General features: G+C 47.3%; 1 long non-coding RNA gene across 2 annotated transcripts; it reads right to left on the bottom strand.

Moving 5' to 3' along the window:
• Positions 1–46: 46 nt before the first annotated feature.
• Positions 47–11,401, bottom strand: LOC137227000 (uncharacterized). 2 transcript variants are annotated; one of them, XR_010944647.1, is made up of 3 exons: positions 11,229–11,401; positions 9,416–9,550; positions 47–165 (listed from the first exon to the last, which is right to left on the bottom strand). It is a non-coding gene; the product is annotated as an uncharacterized lncRNA (long non-coding RNA). The 2 variants fall into 2 exon arrangements; XR_010944646.1 differs by lacking the exon at positions 47–165 and adding an exon at positions 8,761–8,946.
• Positions 11,402–14,244: the final 2,843 nt, after the last annotated feature.

Genomic DNA, 14,244 nt, shown 5'->3' with positions numbered 1-14,244 from the left:
TCCCCGTTCTGCATTTTCTCCCTGAGCTGTCTTGCTGGTCAAGATGCAGGGCTGTGGATGTCAGTGGTTGGGTTTCGGTCTCCCCCGCAGCGCCTGGAGCAGTGCAGGCAGAGTCTGGCAGCAAAGGCTGGAAGCTGAAGGCTGGTCGACTTGGAGAGGCAGGGCCTGCAGAGGGAAAGTGCCTTGGAGTCAGACGGGCTTGAGACCAGTCCCAGCACTGTCACTTTCTATCCCTGGAACCGCAGTCAACTTATTTAACCTCTTTGAGCCTCAGTTCTACACAGAGTATTCACAGTGGGGCTAAGAAGACCTGCTTTGTAGGGTTAGCGTGAGAATTACATGAAATCATGTCGCAGGAATCTAAGTCGCTTAATTATCTACCATTTGGGGAGCGCCTACTGTGTGCTCAGGTGCCAGCTCCCAGCACGCAGTGGTGAAGCTGAGTGACTCCTGCCCTCAGGGACTTCCAGTGCTGGGTCCAGCCTCCTCCCCTGTCAGCACCATGAGGATTCGGGGCCCTTCCCCAGGGCACAGGAGGGACTTTGGGTGAAGTCTCAGCTCTGCCCGAATGGGAGAGCAGAGTGGGACAGGAGCCATGGCAAGGACTGGATGCTCTGGATACCCAGGAGTGGCAACAGGTGGCCAAGGGGGCCAAGAGCGCTTCACTGGTCTGGAGATGATGGGCTCCTTCCTCAGAACCCTGGAGGTAGCCCTGAGCCTGCTCTGCCGTCTCTGCAGGCCGCGAGACCAGGAAGAGGGGCACGGCATGACCTTGGGCGTGTCTGTGCCTGGCAGGGCCTTCCCCTGCGCTCTCCCCGGAGCCTGGTTGGGGGAACCCGTGGTGTCTGCGGGGGAACCATCCTTGTGGCAGGCACAGCCCCGAGTGCTGAGGAAAGGCCTGCAGACGTTTAGGAAGTCCCTGGACAAAAACCAGTGGGCTCCGGCAAGTGTTTTGCATTTCTTATTTTTCTCTTTGATAGAGAAACCATGCAGTTGGATTTTCTTTGGCAGTTCCTTCCTGCTCAAAATGTGCATTGGAACCCTGGGAGGGGGCCCTGGGGGGGCCTGGACTCGGAGTTTGGCCTGAGACCTTTAGGAGTGTGTTAGGCAAAAACAAGGAATGAGCTTGCATTTTGGGTAGAGTCCCAACTGTCAGGCAGTGATCCTATTGGTATTAATAAAGAGGCAGTGATAATAATAATAATGTCATGGACGGTGTGCTTCCTGTGTGCCAGCACTGTGCCATCTTTCTACATGCATAATCCTTTTTAATGCACACAACCACAAGGGAAACATGATCACACCCATTTTACAGATGGGGAAACTGAGGATCTAAGTGGTTAAGTGGTCCCAAAATAACAGGTAGCATGTCGACTAAGTCTGACCCCTGTGCCGGCCTGCTTAACCCCTGAGCTATAACTGCTTAAAATATGGCCCGACTGTTTGGTGAGGAGACCCACGAATGCTGCTCTTTCCCTTTTGGAGGTTCAAAGAAATAAACTGATTTGCTCAAGGGAGTTTGGGTGTGAACCAAACCTGGCCAGGGCCTTTTGCCATCTGCAGGTTCAGGCTCTGGGAGGGTGGGTGAGGGGAATAGGGGTGAGCCCTGAGTTCTTTACCTGAGGCCTTTGTTCCCTCTTAGAAGGGAAACAAAGACCATTTGCATCTTGATTGACAGTTCACAAACCACAGCAGGGCCATCTCATCTCCCTTCATAAAGGGGAAAGGCGGTGACATAAGGTCTGTAGACACCGGGGACAAAGTGGGCACTGGGCAAACAGGAGGTGCTTTTCCTTCCAGCTCAGGACACCCACATGGTGTGGGAGAGACGGTCCTATGATCCAAGAGGTGGCCGGGATCTGGACCCCATTTGGTTCTTGGGAGTCCTGCCCTACCTCACCTTCCCAGAGCGACCAGGAGAACTCATTGGGTCACTGGAGAGAAGGGAGAAGATGACCAGAACTTGGCTTGAGGGTCTACCAGGTGTCAGCCTCTGGGCCAGGGGTTTTAGGTACAATATCTCATGAATCCTCAAAGCATCCTGTGAAGAAAAGATTATGGTCTTCACTTTAGATGGCCCTCTCTCCCTCCCTTCCTCCCCTACTCATCCACGACTGAAGATTCAGAGGGCTAAGTGACTTGCCCAAGGTCACTCTACTTTGAAAATGTAAATGCAGGGATTGAGTTCAGATCTGTCTGACTCCAAATTTCTGCAAGACTCCCTTGAGCTCCCTTTGTGATGAATTAGTTAATGAGTTTGACCAATTCTTCATGATTCTCCTGCTTGGGGACACAGAAATAAAGAAGACACACTGGTGGGTCACACTGCGTGCTCAGAGAGAAAGCACTGGAGGATAGATGGGTAAATAAATTACCCCTATGAAGTGCCCTCAGCACAAATGGATGTGGGGACACTGGGTGGGGAGAGGAAGCAACTTTGCTTGGGGTGTTGGGGAGGGCTTCATGGAGGAGGTGACCTTCATTTGGATCTTTTCAAGAAACTTGGTGGTGAGCCAAGTACCTACACTGGGTAAAGTGCTCTTTTAGGCCAGTGAGAAAAACAAAGGTGAATGAGACAAAGTGGGTGAGGGGTGAGGATGATGTCTGAGAATAATGAGTCAGGTGTTAGGTGGGTTTTAGTCTGTGCTTTGAGAGACACCCAGTGTTTCACAGGTATTGAGAGAAAGAAAAGGACATGTGCCATTGAGAGCTCTTTGCTGCCCTGGAGAATGAGTACAAGAGAGGCTAAGAATATTGAGAGCAACACGTGCATCCTATGTAAACTTCAATTTATCCTCTTCTTTCTATGGGGCTATCTCTCCTTTTCTCTGCCTGGTAAAATCCCATCAACCTGTGAGCAGAGTAGACGTATGTTCAGGCACAGGAAGACGAGCTGCACTCCAGTCAAAGGCAACAGCATGTGGTAGAGCATAGGAGCACAAAGAGCCTGTGCATTTGTGAATTTGTATCAGTATAACAAACCAGCCCAAAACGTGTATAACAAACCAGCCCAAAACGTGACTTCAAACAACCAACATTTATCATCTTTAAAAGACGATTTGTGGGTTGATTGAGTTATTCTTCTGGTTTGAGCCAGCCTAACTGTAGCTGGATGATTTAGGATGGTGTTACCCATGTATCTGGGTCTTCAGCTGGGATGTCTTTCCATGTGGGCCTTATCCTCAAGGAGTCTAGATGGGGCTTGTAAACAGGAGAGTCGACAGGGCCAGCAGCAAGAAAGGGCAAACCCAAAGTACAGCGCTTTTCAAGCCTTTATTTGCTTCACGTTTGCTAATGTCCTGTTAGCTGATGGCAATCACGCGGACAGCTGAGATTCAAGGGGTAGAGAAATCAGCCCTACTTTAGGAATGGGAAGAATTTTTTAGGTGGGAAAACCAGCGATCTTGGTGCATAGATCAGGTGACGGAGAAGAGGAGACTGAAGAGGCGGAGGTGCATTCTGATGAGCCTTGAGTGCCAAGTCCACAGGTTTCAGCTTTTTTCTGTGAGTGACAGTAGCCCATAGGGAGATTCAAGCAGGGGAGTGAGTACAGGGCCAGCTTCGCATTTTAGAAAGCACATGCTGATGCCTGTGGGAAAGCTGGATTGGAAGGAGGTGAGATTCAAAGCAAAGAATCCAGTAGGTGGTCCGTGGACCGGGAACAGGGACCCACTGCCCAAACTAAGATCATGTCACTGAGCTCCTGGAAGGCAGGGCCATGACTTGTACTCAGCTCAGAGTCTGGTTTAGAGTAGGTGATCAATGAATACTCAAATGAGGGACTTCCCTGGTGGTATCCAGTGGGTAAGACTCCACGTTTTCAATGCAGGGGGCCCGGGTTCGATCCCTGGTTGAGGAACTAGATCCCACATGCACGCTGCACCTAAGATCCCGCAGGCCGCAGCTGAGACCTGGCGCAGCCAAAATACGTAGGTAAGTAAATAAATAAATATTAAACGAAACTACTCAGATGAGTGTTGGAGGGGAACAAAATATGGGCTGGCAGATCCTTTACAGGTGGGATTCCCAGGGCATTCCTGATAGGCAGCAACATATAGGGAGCAGAACGAAGTGGTATGAGCATTCAGGGACTGGCTCATTTCAGCTAAGGAGATGGGTCTAGGTGCAGAGTCAGAAACCATCACAAGGAATTAGGATGCACACCTCCCTGTCCATCTTCTATCCCCTCCTTCATGCCAGGGAGGCCTTCTGAGTTGACTTTGGGTAGCTCACTTCATTTACCAGGGCCTCACTTTCCAAATTCTGTAAAATGGAGATGGTAACGCCAGGCGCTAAGCAACGCCAAGAATGTGCTTTGAGGAGACACGAGGAGAGAGCCCCACTTAGAGGGCAGCCATTACTGATGCCGGCTTGCTGTAGCTGAGGACTCGTGTCAAGGGCAGGCTGGGTGTGTTGGAGCAGATACTTTTCCTTAGTGGAGAAGTTTTCCATTGGGAGCTTCCTGGCAGTGATGCTCAATGCTATTGCCATTCTGCATTTCCACTGCACGTTAGCCCCCTAATGAGATAATCCCCTTAATGTCTTGTGCTATTATGCACCTTTCCCAGATAATGGATGTCCAGTGATTGGCAGGGGAAGTCTCTGCAGAGGCCAGGATGGAACCCAGAAGTCTGGACTCTGCCCTCAAGGTCATGGCCCTTCTCCAGGATAAACTCCAATACAGACTCCTCAGGTTTCCTCAACTCCGGCGCTAACCAGCTTCTCGGAGGCCTTTCTCTCCAACACCCGTCTTGGTGTAAAGAGCTGAAAAGCAAATATTCCAATTGATGAAACAGCTGTACCATAAAAGGGATTTGGATGAGATCAAAAGGGCTCGTAACTGGGACAGGCCTGCAAGCTTTGAATGCTGTGTGTTTTTGGCATGTACTATAATTAATACGTACATGGAACATCACACATAATGTGCATATTAGTGACCCAATGCACAGTTCGTATGTTAATGCTATTAACGGCATATTACCTAGGCTGCTTAATGAACGTTACATAGGTTTTTAATGAATGTAGTTATTATGATTGAATTCAATTATATTCCTGCTATGCAGATGAAGTCAATAGAATAGCTGGACCCCACAGGGTCCAGGCAAAAGGAAACAGGTGTTTGTAGTCCGGGCGACTTGTAAGCTGGAGTCAGGGGAGGGGAGAAGCCAAGGGCCAGAGCTGACTTGGCTTGCCTGGGTCCTTTGAGGGTCCCGGATGGTTGTGCACCAAGCAGGGTGAACAGCAGGCAGTGTATGCACAAGACAGGATCTCCTGCTGCCCCTTCTGCTGCGGCTTTGGGACAGGGTGCAGGCCTGGAGCCCTGAAGCCAGCCGTGCCCAGGCTGTAACAGGACACTTTCCTTCTGGCTGACCCAAAGCCAGAGGGTGGTTGCATCACTTCCTCTGGCACCACCGAGCCCACGTGACTCAGGCATCTGTGTTTGCCAGGGATGCTGGCACGGGAGGCCCCCGGCCCGGCGTGGCTTCTTTTCTTCAGAATCTGTCTGGAGCAGAGAGGCAAAGCGGATGGAGCAGCTGCTGTTACCGCCGCTCATGCAGGCTCAGCGCTCACAGCCTCCAGAAGAGGCAGCCCGTGTGCGCAGAGAACCAGGGAATGAAGAGGCATTGGCATCGGGGTACTTCCCCTCCCAAGAAGGGGAAGAGAAAGGTGCCCAGATATGAAGGGCTCCTACCATGGGCCAGGCTCTGCTGACATCTTCACAAGGAAAGAGGCAGGGTCCTCCCACATGGGTGAAGTGATACTAAGCCTCAAGAGAGGTTAGAAATTTGACCGAGGTCTCTCTCTGGCTCACACACCCACCCGCACAGCTGGTTGGAGGTGGGACCAGAATTTGAACCCAGGCCTGTTTTACTCTAAAGGTTACAGCATCCAGTTATCCCAGGCTGTCTCAGTGCCACTTTGTGGTCCTATTTTTTTCTTCTCCCTTTTTTTTAACTTTTGACAATCTTTAATATCCAATAATTAAAAAAAAATTTAAGCGAGGTATAGTTGACATATAACATTATACTAGTTTCAGATGTACAACATAACAATGTGACATTTGTATATATTATGACATGATCATCACAGTCTAGTTAACATCTGTCATTATAAATAGCAATAAATTGTTTTTCTAGTGGTGAGAACTTCTAAGATTTACTTCTTAGCAACTTTCAAACATGCAACACAGTTTTATTAACTGTAGTCACCATGTTGTACATTACAGCCCCAGGACTTAATTGTTTGTGCCTTTTTTTATTTTGCGGTACGCGGGCCTCTCACTGTTGTGGCCTCTCCCGTTGAGGAGCACAGGCTCCAGACGCGCAGGCTCAGCGGCCATGGCTCACGGGCCCAGCCGCTCCGCGGCATGTGGGATCCTCCCAGACCGGGGCACGAACCCGTGTCCCCTGCATCGGCAGGCGGACTCCCAACCACTGCGCCACCAGGGAAGCCCTGTTTGTGCCTTTTGACCCCCTTCACCCATTTTGCCCACTCCTAACCCCTACCTCTGGCAACCCCCAATCTGTACTCTGTATCGATGAGCTGTTTTTTTTTTCTTTTTTAGATTCACATATAAGGGAGATCATACATCATTTGTCTTTCTCTGTCTGACTTATTTCACTTAGCAGACTGCTTTCAAGTTTCACCTATGCTGTCGCAAATGACAAGATGTCCTTTTTTATGGTTGAATAATAGTCCATTGTATACATATACGTATATGTCACATTTCCTTTATCCATTCATCCATGGATGTTGTGGTCCTATTTTCAAAGACGTCTTTAGAACTTTGTGCTAAGATAGTGATGGGAGGAAAAGCTTGGCTCAGACAGCAGGATGGAGAGAAAAGGAGTAATTAAAAAAAAAATCACAGAGAGAACTTCATTTTTCCAGTAAAATTTCTTGCGAAGTATAGATTTGCACGTCTCCTCTTCTGCCCCTCTTTCCACTCGCATTGACCGCCAATTTGCTAATCTTAGGCTGGCCAGGAATATACTTTCTATTTAGAAAGCCAGTGCAGCCAGATTTGGGCTCAGGCCTGGGGACTGACTCACTTTTGCTAGGATGACACATCCACTGCGCGTGTTTCACAGTTTTCAGAAACACCAGATTTATTTCTGTCAGTACCCGGAGCCTCACATCACTGGCCACCTAAGGCCACACACTGAGGCGTTGCTATTTTTTTTTTTTTGCCTGGGGCCTCAATGGATGGGAAGACTTCCCGTGCCTGAAACATCACCCTCATTTGTAAGGAGAGAAAGTCTGGCCAAAAATCGCAGTGTTTTTCAACTAGAATTTGGCTGGCGTTCAGCAGCTACCATGCCGAGGCTGTACCAGCCAGAGGGATGGCTGTGAGCGCAGAGGGCGTTTGAGACTTGAAAACAAGGCAAAAAAAAAAAAAAAAAGGCAGGAAAAAAAGAGCAGACAGCGGAGAGGGGAGGAGAGACTTGAGGGATGATTAAGTTTGGAGTGAAGGGAAGGGAGAGGAAGGGAGGGAATTTAAAAAGAGAAAGGTGGAAAGGGAAATAAAGAAGGGAGGAGGGTCAGGAGAGAGGGAGGGAGGGGGGAACTCATTTTAACTCATCAACTACTTTGTGGGTGCTAAGCAGTTTTTGTGGTGCTGCTACATGTCACCTCATTTACTTATAACCACTGTGTGGGTAAGCATGACTAATCCTCATTATTATTCATGAGGAAATAGGGGCTCAGGAAGTTGGAATGCCCCGCCCCCGTTTATACTGATAGTACAGGGCAGAGTGAGGATTTGAACCCCGGCTCTCTAATTCCGTGAAGCCCGGAGGACTCCGCCGGTGATCAGAGCGTGTGATGGGACAGTTCCCTCTGAGGGAGCTGTTTACACACTTAGACACTAAGTGCTGTGGACTCGAAGGGCCTGCCACATACACAGAGCTCGGGATTCAGAGCTTTCTGGAAAAACTTTCTCCAGGATAAATAAAAACAACCACTTCAACTATTTTGCCAACAAATCTCTCTCCAAAAAGGAAAGGAAAGGAAAAGGGAAAGTGATGCTATTTATTTTCCCCTCCAAAGTAAAGGTTACAACAACATTTTCTTTGAGCTGATGTGTGAGCAGCCAGCAGACATTTCTTTGGTAACCATCTCCATGTGTCCATGTGGAAAGTACCTTGCAGTGACTAAGCATGAGTCGAGGTGATTCACTTGTCACTCTGCTTGGGGACTCTGGGCCTGCTTAGCAGCCCTGCTGTGTTTCCATCGGCTTCAGACCTGGGCTCCCCTCACAGCCCCCATGGGGCGCAGGTGCCTGAGATGTGCCCCTTCTTCTGCTCACAAGGCAAGGACCGTGGGGAGGGAGGGGAAGTTCTCTCTGGACCTGTAACCAGTCTTCTAGGAAGTCTTAGATGCTTAACTCCCTCTGCAGCTGAGGAGTCAGGGGTTCAAGGCAGTGTTTGCAGTGAAATGAAGTTAACTAAGAATCAGGACATGCTGGGAGTTTCTCTTAGGTTGTCTTAGGCATCCAGGAAGGTACCTGTTGCTTTTCTTCCTCATTGAAACTGAGGACCTTGCAGGAAAAAGCCCAAGAACACGGGGCTGGTAAAAGGTCACATGACGCCATGAAACAAGGGTGTCCATCGTGGCGCAGAAGGGCTCACATAGGACTAGCCTGTTCCCAAGGCCATTGATTCTACTCGATAATTCTTTTTAAATGTGACTTTTTATTAAGATCATGTTGTCATAGCCTTTGCCGCTGCTATAACAGAATACCATAGACTGGGTGGCTTACACAACAGAATTTTATTTCTCAGGGTTCTGGAGGTTGGGAAGCCCAAGATCAAGGTGCCGGCAGATTCGGTGTCTGGTTGAACCATCCTGGTTCGTGGATGGCCTCACATGGGGGAAGGGGTGAGGGAGCTCTTGGGGGTATCTTTCATAAGGGCACGAATCCCAATCACCTCTCAAAGGCCCCACCTGCAAATGGCATCACATTGGGGATTAGGTTTCAACATGTGAATTTTGAGGGGGACACAAACTGAATGCTTATTCAGTCTATAGCACATATACATATAGAAAAGGCACATATCATAAGTATACAGCTTGGGGGCTTCCCTGGTGGCGCAGTGGTTGAGAATCTGCCTGCCAATGCAGGGGACACGGGTTCGAGCCCTGGTCTGGGAAGATCCCACATGCCACAGAGCAGCTGGACCCTTGAGCCACAACTACTGAGCCTGCGCGTCTGGAGCCTGTGCTCCACAACAAGGGAGGCCGCGATAGTGAGAGGCCCGCGCACTGCGATGAAGAGTGGCCCCCGCTTGCCGCAACTAGAGAAAGCCCTCGCGCAGAAATGAAGACCCAACACAGCCAAAAAATAAATAAATTAATTAGTTAAAATAAGTATACAGCTTGGTAAATTTTCCACCATCGAGAAATAGAACATTACCTGTGATAGCTTGTTTCCGAGATGGTGACCATCAATCCTTTCCCTCCGTGTACTTGTGTGCTGTTCTCCTAGAGAAGAGGAATCTCTTCTTCTTCTCCCTTGAGTCTAGACCGGCTTTAGTGACTTCTTTGACCACTAGAATAAAATGAAAATGACTCTAAGGCTAGGTTATAAGAAACCTTGGGGCTTTCACCTGCGGCTCTTGGAATCTCTTTCTGGGTGCTCTGAACCACCACGTAAGAACTCCAAGTACCTTGAGATTGCCATGTTGGAGAGGCCACAGATAGACCCTCCTGTCTATAGCTCCAGTGGAGCCCAGACTTCCTGTGCTCCTTGCCAAAGCACGAAACTTGTTAGGACAGCTTTCTTGGACCTCACACTAGTCCATCTGCCCCCTGAGACCACTGAGTGACCTCCATCAAAAGCACATGGACCAGAAAGCAATTTAGATGTCCGTTGACAGATAAATGGATAAAGAAGATGTGGTGTGTATACACACACACTCATACACACACACACATATACACACAATGGAATATTAATCAGCCATGAAAAAAGAATGAAATAATGCCATTTGCAGCAACATGGATGGATCTAGAGATTATCATACTAAGTGAAGTAAGTCAGATAGAGAAAGACAAATATTATGTGATATCACCTATATGTGGAATCTGAAAAAATGATACAAACGAACTTATTTACAAAACAGAAATAGACTCACAGACATAGAAAACAAACCAAAGGGGAAAGGTGAGGAGGGGGGATAAATTAGGAGTTTGGGATTAACATATACGCACGACTATATATAAAATAGATAACCAACAAGGACCTACTGTATAGCACAGGGAACTCTATTCAATATCTTGTAATAACCTATAATGGAAAATAACCTGAAAAAGTATGTATAACTGAATCACTTTGCTGTACACCTGAAACACTGTAAATCAGCTATATTTCAATTTAAAAAATGCAGTCATTTCTAAGGCAAAAAAAAAGGAAAAAGCCCATGGTGCAAAGAATTACCCAGCTGAGCCGCGCTTGAATTCCTGACCCAGAAAGTCATGAGATATAAAGAACTGGTTATTGTTTCAAGCTTTTGGGGTAGTTTACTAGGCGTCAGTAGATCATCAAACATTATCAATCACTGCAGAAGCCTCCTGGTGACCCTTACTAGTCACAGTGTTCCTTCCAGTGGCAACCTTTCTCCGGACTTCCTATGCTATAGATTAGTTCTGTCTGGTTTTATACTTTCTGTCAATCACACACTATGCCCTTTTTTGGGGTCTGGTCTCTTTGGCTCCATATTAAGTTTATGGCATTCTTCCCCGAGGTTGCTTGTAGCTACAGATCATCACTCTCATTGCTGTGTTCCATTGTGTGAATATGTTTATTTACTCATTCTACCATTGCTAGACATTTGAGTTGTTTCCAACTTTGGGGCATTTTGAATAGCGTTGCTGTGAATATTCCAGTGCGTGTATTTCTGTTGGATGTATACTCAGGAGAGGACCTGCGGGGGAATGAGGTGTTTTCAGTTTTTGCAGCTGTCGCCACACAGGTTTTCAAAGTGGTTGTACCAGTTTCTACTCTTATCAGCAGTGTCTCATGGCTGCTCCCTCCACATTCTCCTTAGAACTTGTTATTTACTGTCCTTTTCATTCTGTGTCTGAGAATGGTATACAATTTTCTAGCACACGAGAAACAGCAGGGCTATCCACCTGCCAATGTGGCATCTGAGAAATGCAGGCTGAAAGCAAAAAACACTGAATTCCCTTGACCCAGATGGGAAAGAATGTTACAACCGTTCACTCACGTCCAAAAGAAGGTTGCTGGGTTCAGCTTCCACTTTCTTCACTCATCTGGAGAATTTCTGCTTTGTAATCAGGCTCCCTGAAGATGTGATAGAGGAAGTGATTGGGATTCTATTTTCTTCATTCTCAGGCCCTGAGTCATCTCCAGGTCATGGGGTATTTGGAAGGAGGTGAAGCAGAGCATGGCAGTTGGGTTTATTTTAGGGCAATCAGATGGCCGGATCATAAAAACCTGTTCAAGGAATTTGAAAATTCATCCTGCCAGACCCTCCATGACTCATGGGTTTGTGTTTCATAATGGATGTGACAAGACATCTGGGCACACTGAGCTCAAAATTACCAGGGAAGAAAACAAGAGTGTGGCTGATTTGGACAGATAGATTGAGCTTATGGCAACTGGAAAAACTGAGGTTTTCCTGTACCTAACTTGCCCCAAGTCTGGTAGAACCACAGATTTTGAGAAATGGCAGAAACTGGGTGTGATGCTTAGCTTTTGGTGTCAACTTGACTACGCTGTAGTACCCCGTTATTGAATCAAACACGAATCTAGGTGTTACCAGGAAGGTATTTTGTAGGCGTGGCTAGCATCTACAATCTGTTCACTTTGTGTAAAGGAGATTGCCCTTGCTAATGTGGTGGGCCTCATCCAATCAGCTGAAGGTCTTAAGAGCAAGAACTAAAGTTTCCTGGAAAAGAAGAACTTCTGACTCAAGACTACAGCATCAATTTCTGCCTGATTTCTAGCCTGCCCTATGGATTTCAGACTATATACATATATGTGTCTATACACACATATAGATAGAGTGATGGATGGATAGATAGCTGGGTAGATGGATGGATGGATAGATAGGTAGATAGAGAGAGAGACAGATAGATAGGTAGATGATTTTTCTGGAGAACCCTCACTGATACATATAGTATAAATGAAATGAAACAATCCAGAAGAAATTCACAGATTTTGATCAGAGGCCAGCTTATTCTAAGTCTCTACAATGTCCTTGGAGTGGGCTCCTGAGGGAGGTCTGATTACCAAATACCTGCCCTGCTAAGCCTGACTCCATTGAAAAGGAATGAAGCTGAAAACTATACTAATGGAAAGTTCTCAGTGATAGTTTGTCTACTGAATCTTGGAGCCAAACTCTGGACTGTGGTTAAACCCCACCTGTTTCTGTGAAAGTCACTCTTCTTTCATAATTAGATGAAAACTATAGCTGAAGTCGACTCTCTGTGATGTAGCTTGGAGTCAAAATCGAAGGGTCCTCCATGATCACCTGCCCCCTCCTGACTCATTCAGTCTGAAAACACCAACGTCCTCACCCACTTAGACTGAGCAGTGACCAGCACTAGACTCATCCTGATGGTCTTATATTTTGCTCTTTTATAAATAAAGTCAATAAAAAATTCTTAAGAACAGCTTTCACAGAGTTCCCTGGTGGCACAGTGGTTAAGAATCCGCCTGCCAATGCAGCAGACATGGGTTCCAGCCCTGGTCCAGGAAGATCCCACATGCCGTGGAGCAACTAAGCCCATGTGCCACAACTACTGAGCCTCCGCTCTAGAGCCTGCGAGCCACAACTACTGAGCCCACGAGCCACAACTACTGAAGCCCGCGCGCCTAGAGCCCGTGCTCTGCAATAAGAGAAGCCACCACAATGAGAAGCCCGCGCACGGCAACAAAGAGTAGCCCCTGCTCGCTGCAACTAGGGAAAGCCTGCGTGCAGCAACGAAGACCTGATGCAGCCAAAAAAAAAGAACAGCTTTCGTGTTAATGATTTGAAAAATGCTATTATTTCTGAATAAATAACTGGTTATTTTTGCTGCAAAATAATCAGTGTGGCCCCTTATGTGGATTTCTGAGATGGGACTCATAATGGCAAAACAAACAAAAACCCAAACAACCAACCTCAGATGTTTTGCACCAGACATCTCTGTCTTGGGCTTCTGACAACCTTGCAGTACAACCTCGGATGGGTCACTTAGCCCCTCTACCCCCGAGTTTTATAGATGCCAGAGCAGAGAGGAACTTAGGAGGTCATCTCATTTTGACACTGTCATGATATATTTGACATCTCATGGCATAGTTCCTCACAGAAACAGAAAGTATCCAACATCCTTAAGAAGACCATACGCCAGACCTTGTGCACATAGGTGTTGGACCATGGGCTCCAATGCTTCTAGCTCTCTGTAGAAAAAGTGACAATTGTCATCTGTAATTTTAAGACTAGACTCTGGGTAAGCTCAGTTTTACTTATTATCTGCTTCCCTTGGAGAGGTTTTATACATAAATCAATGTTGAAATGCCTTAAATACCTGTGATATGCATATATATCCACATGTACACACACAGATAAGATATACCTGTTGACGTCAGAGGACATCCTTGCTGCAGACCCAGGAGTAAGAGCGCCTGTCTTTCAGAGAGACTGGGTAGGCTCAGTCCACTGGAAAGCATTTTTATCAGCCCCGTGGCTCTAGGTTTTCCCCTGTCAACACATTCTTCCCCTGCAAGCAGGACACGCTTACAGATCCTCATAGGAGACTGTATCACTCTCCTCTTGAAGAACCTCTGGAGACTTTCATTTCCAATGGGATAAAAGTCAGACTCCTAAGCTTGACATCCATGGTATCCCCCTGGTTCTCCATGACATGGTCCTGCTTCTCTTTCCATCTGTACGCTCACCATCCCCATCTTACATGCAACCCTCCAGCAATACGCAGAATGAGGCTCTCCCTTTCCTGAACACTCCAGGCTTGTTCTAACATCCATGGCCTCGTCTGTGCTATTGCTCGTCTCGCCCCTTCTCATCCCTTCTACCCAGCAAAACCCAGATTTTTAGAGCCAGCTCCCATATTCCTTCCCCATGAAGTCCTTCCTGGATCTCCCGGGAAGATGATTTTTTCCCCTTTACTTGCTCCTACAGCAGGTTTCATGGATTTCAATGATGGTCCTTATTATGCTGCATTGAATGAGTTTTTGTACATCAGCTTCCCTCGTTAGACTGGGAGCTCACCGGGGGG

This window comes from Pseudorca crassidens, chromosome 7 (genome assembly GCF_039906515.1).
Source record: "Pseudorca crassidens isolate mPseCra1 chromosome 7, mPseCra1.hap1, whole genome shotgun sequence".
NCBI lineage: Eukaryota > Metazoa > Chordata > Mammalia > Artiodactyla > Delphinidae > Pseudorca > Pseudorca crassidens.
The sequence above is the reverse complement of the archived record's forward strand: the minus strand, read 5'-3'. Positions and strand labels throughout refer to the sequence as shown.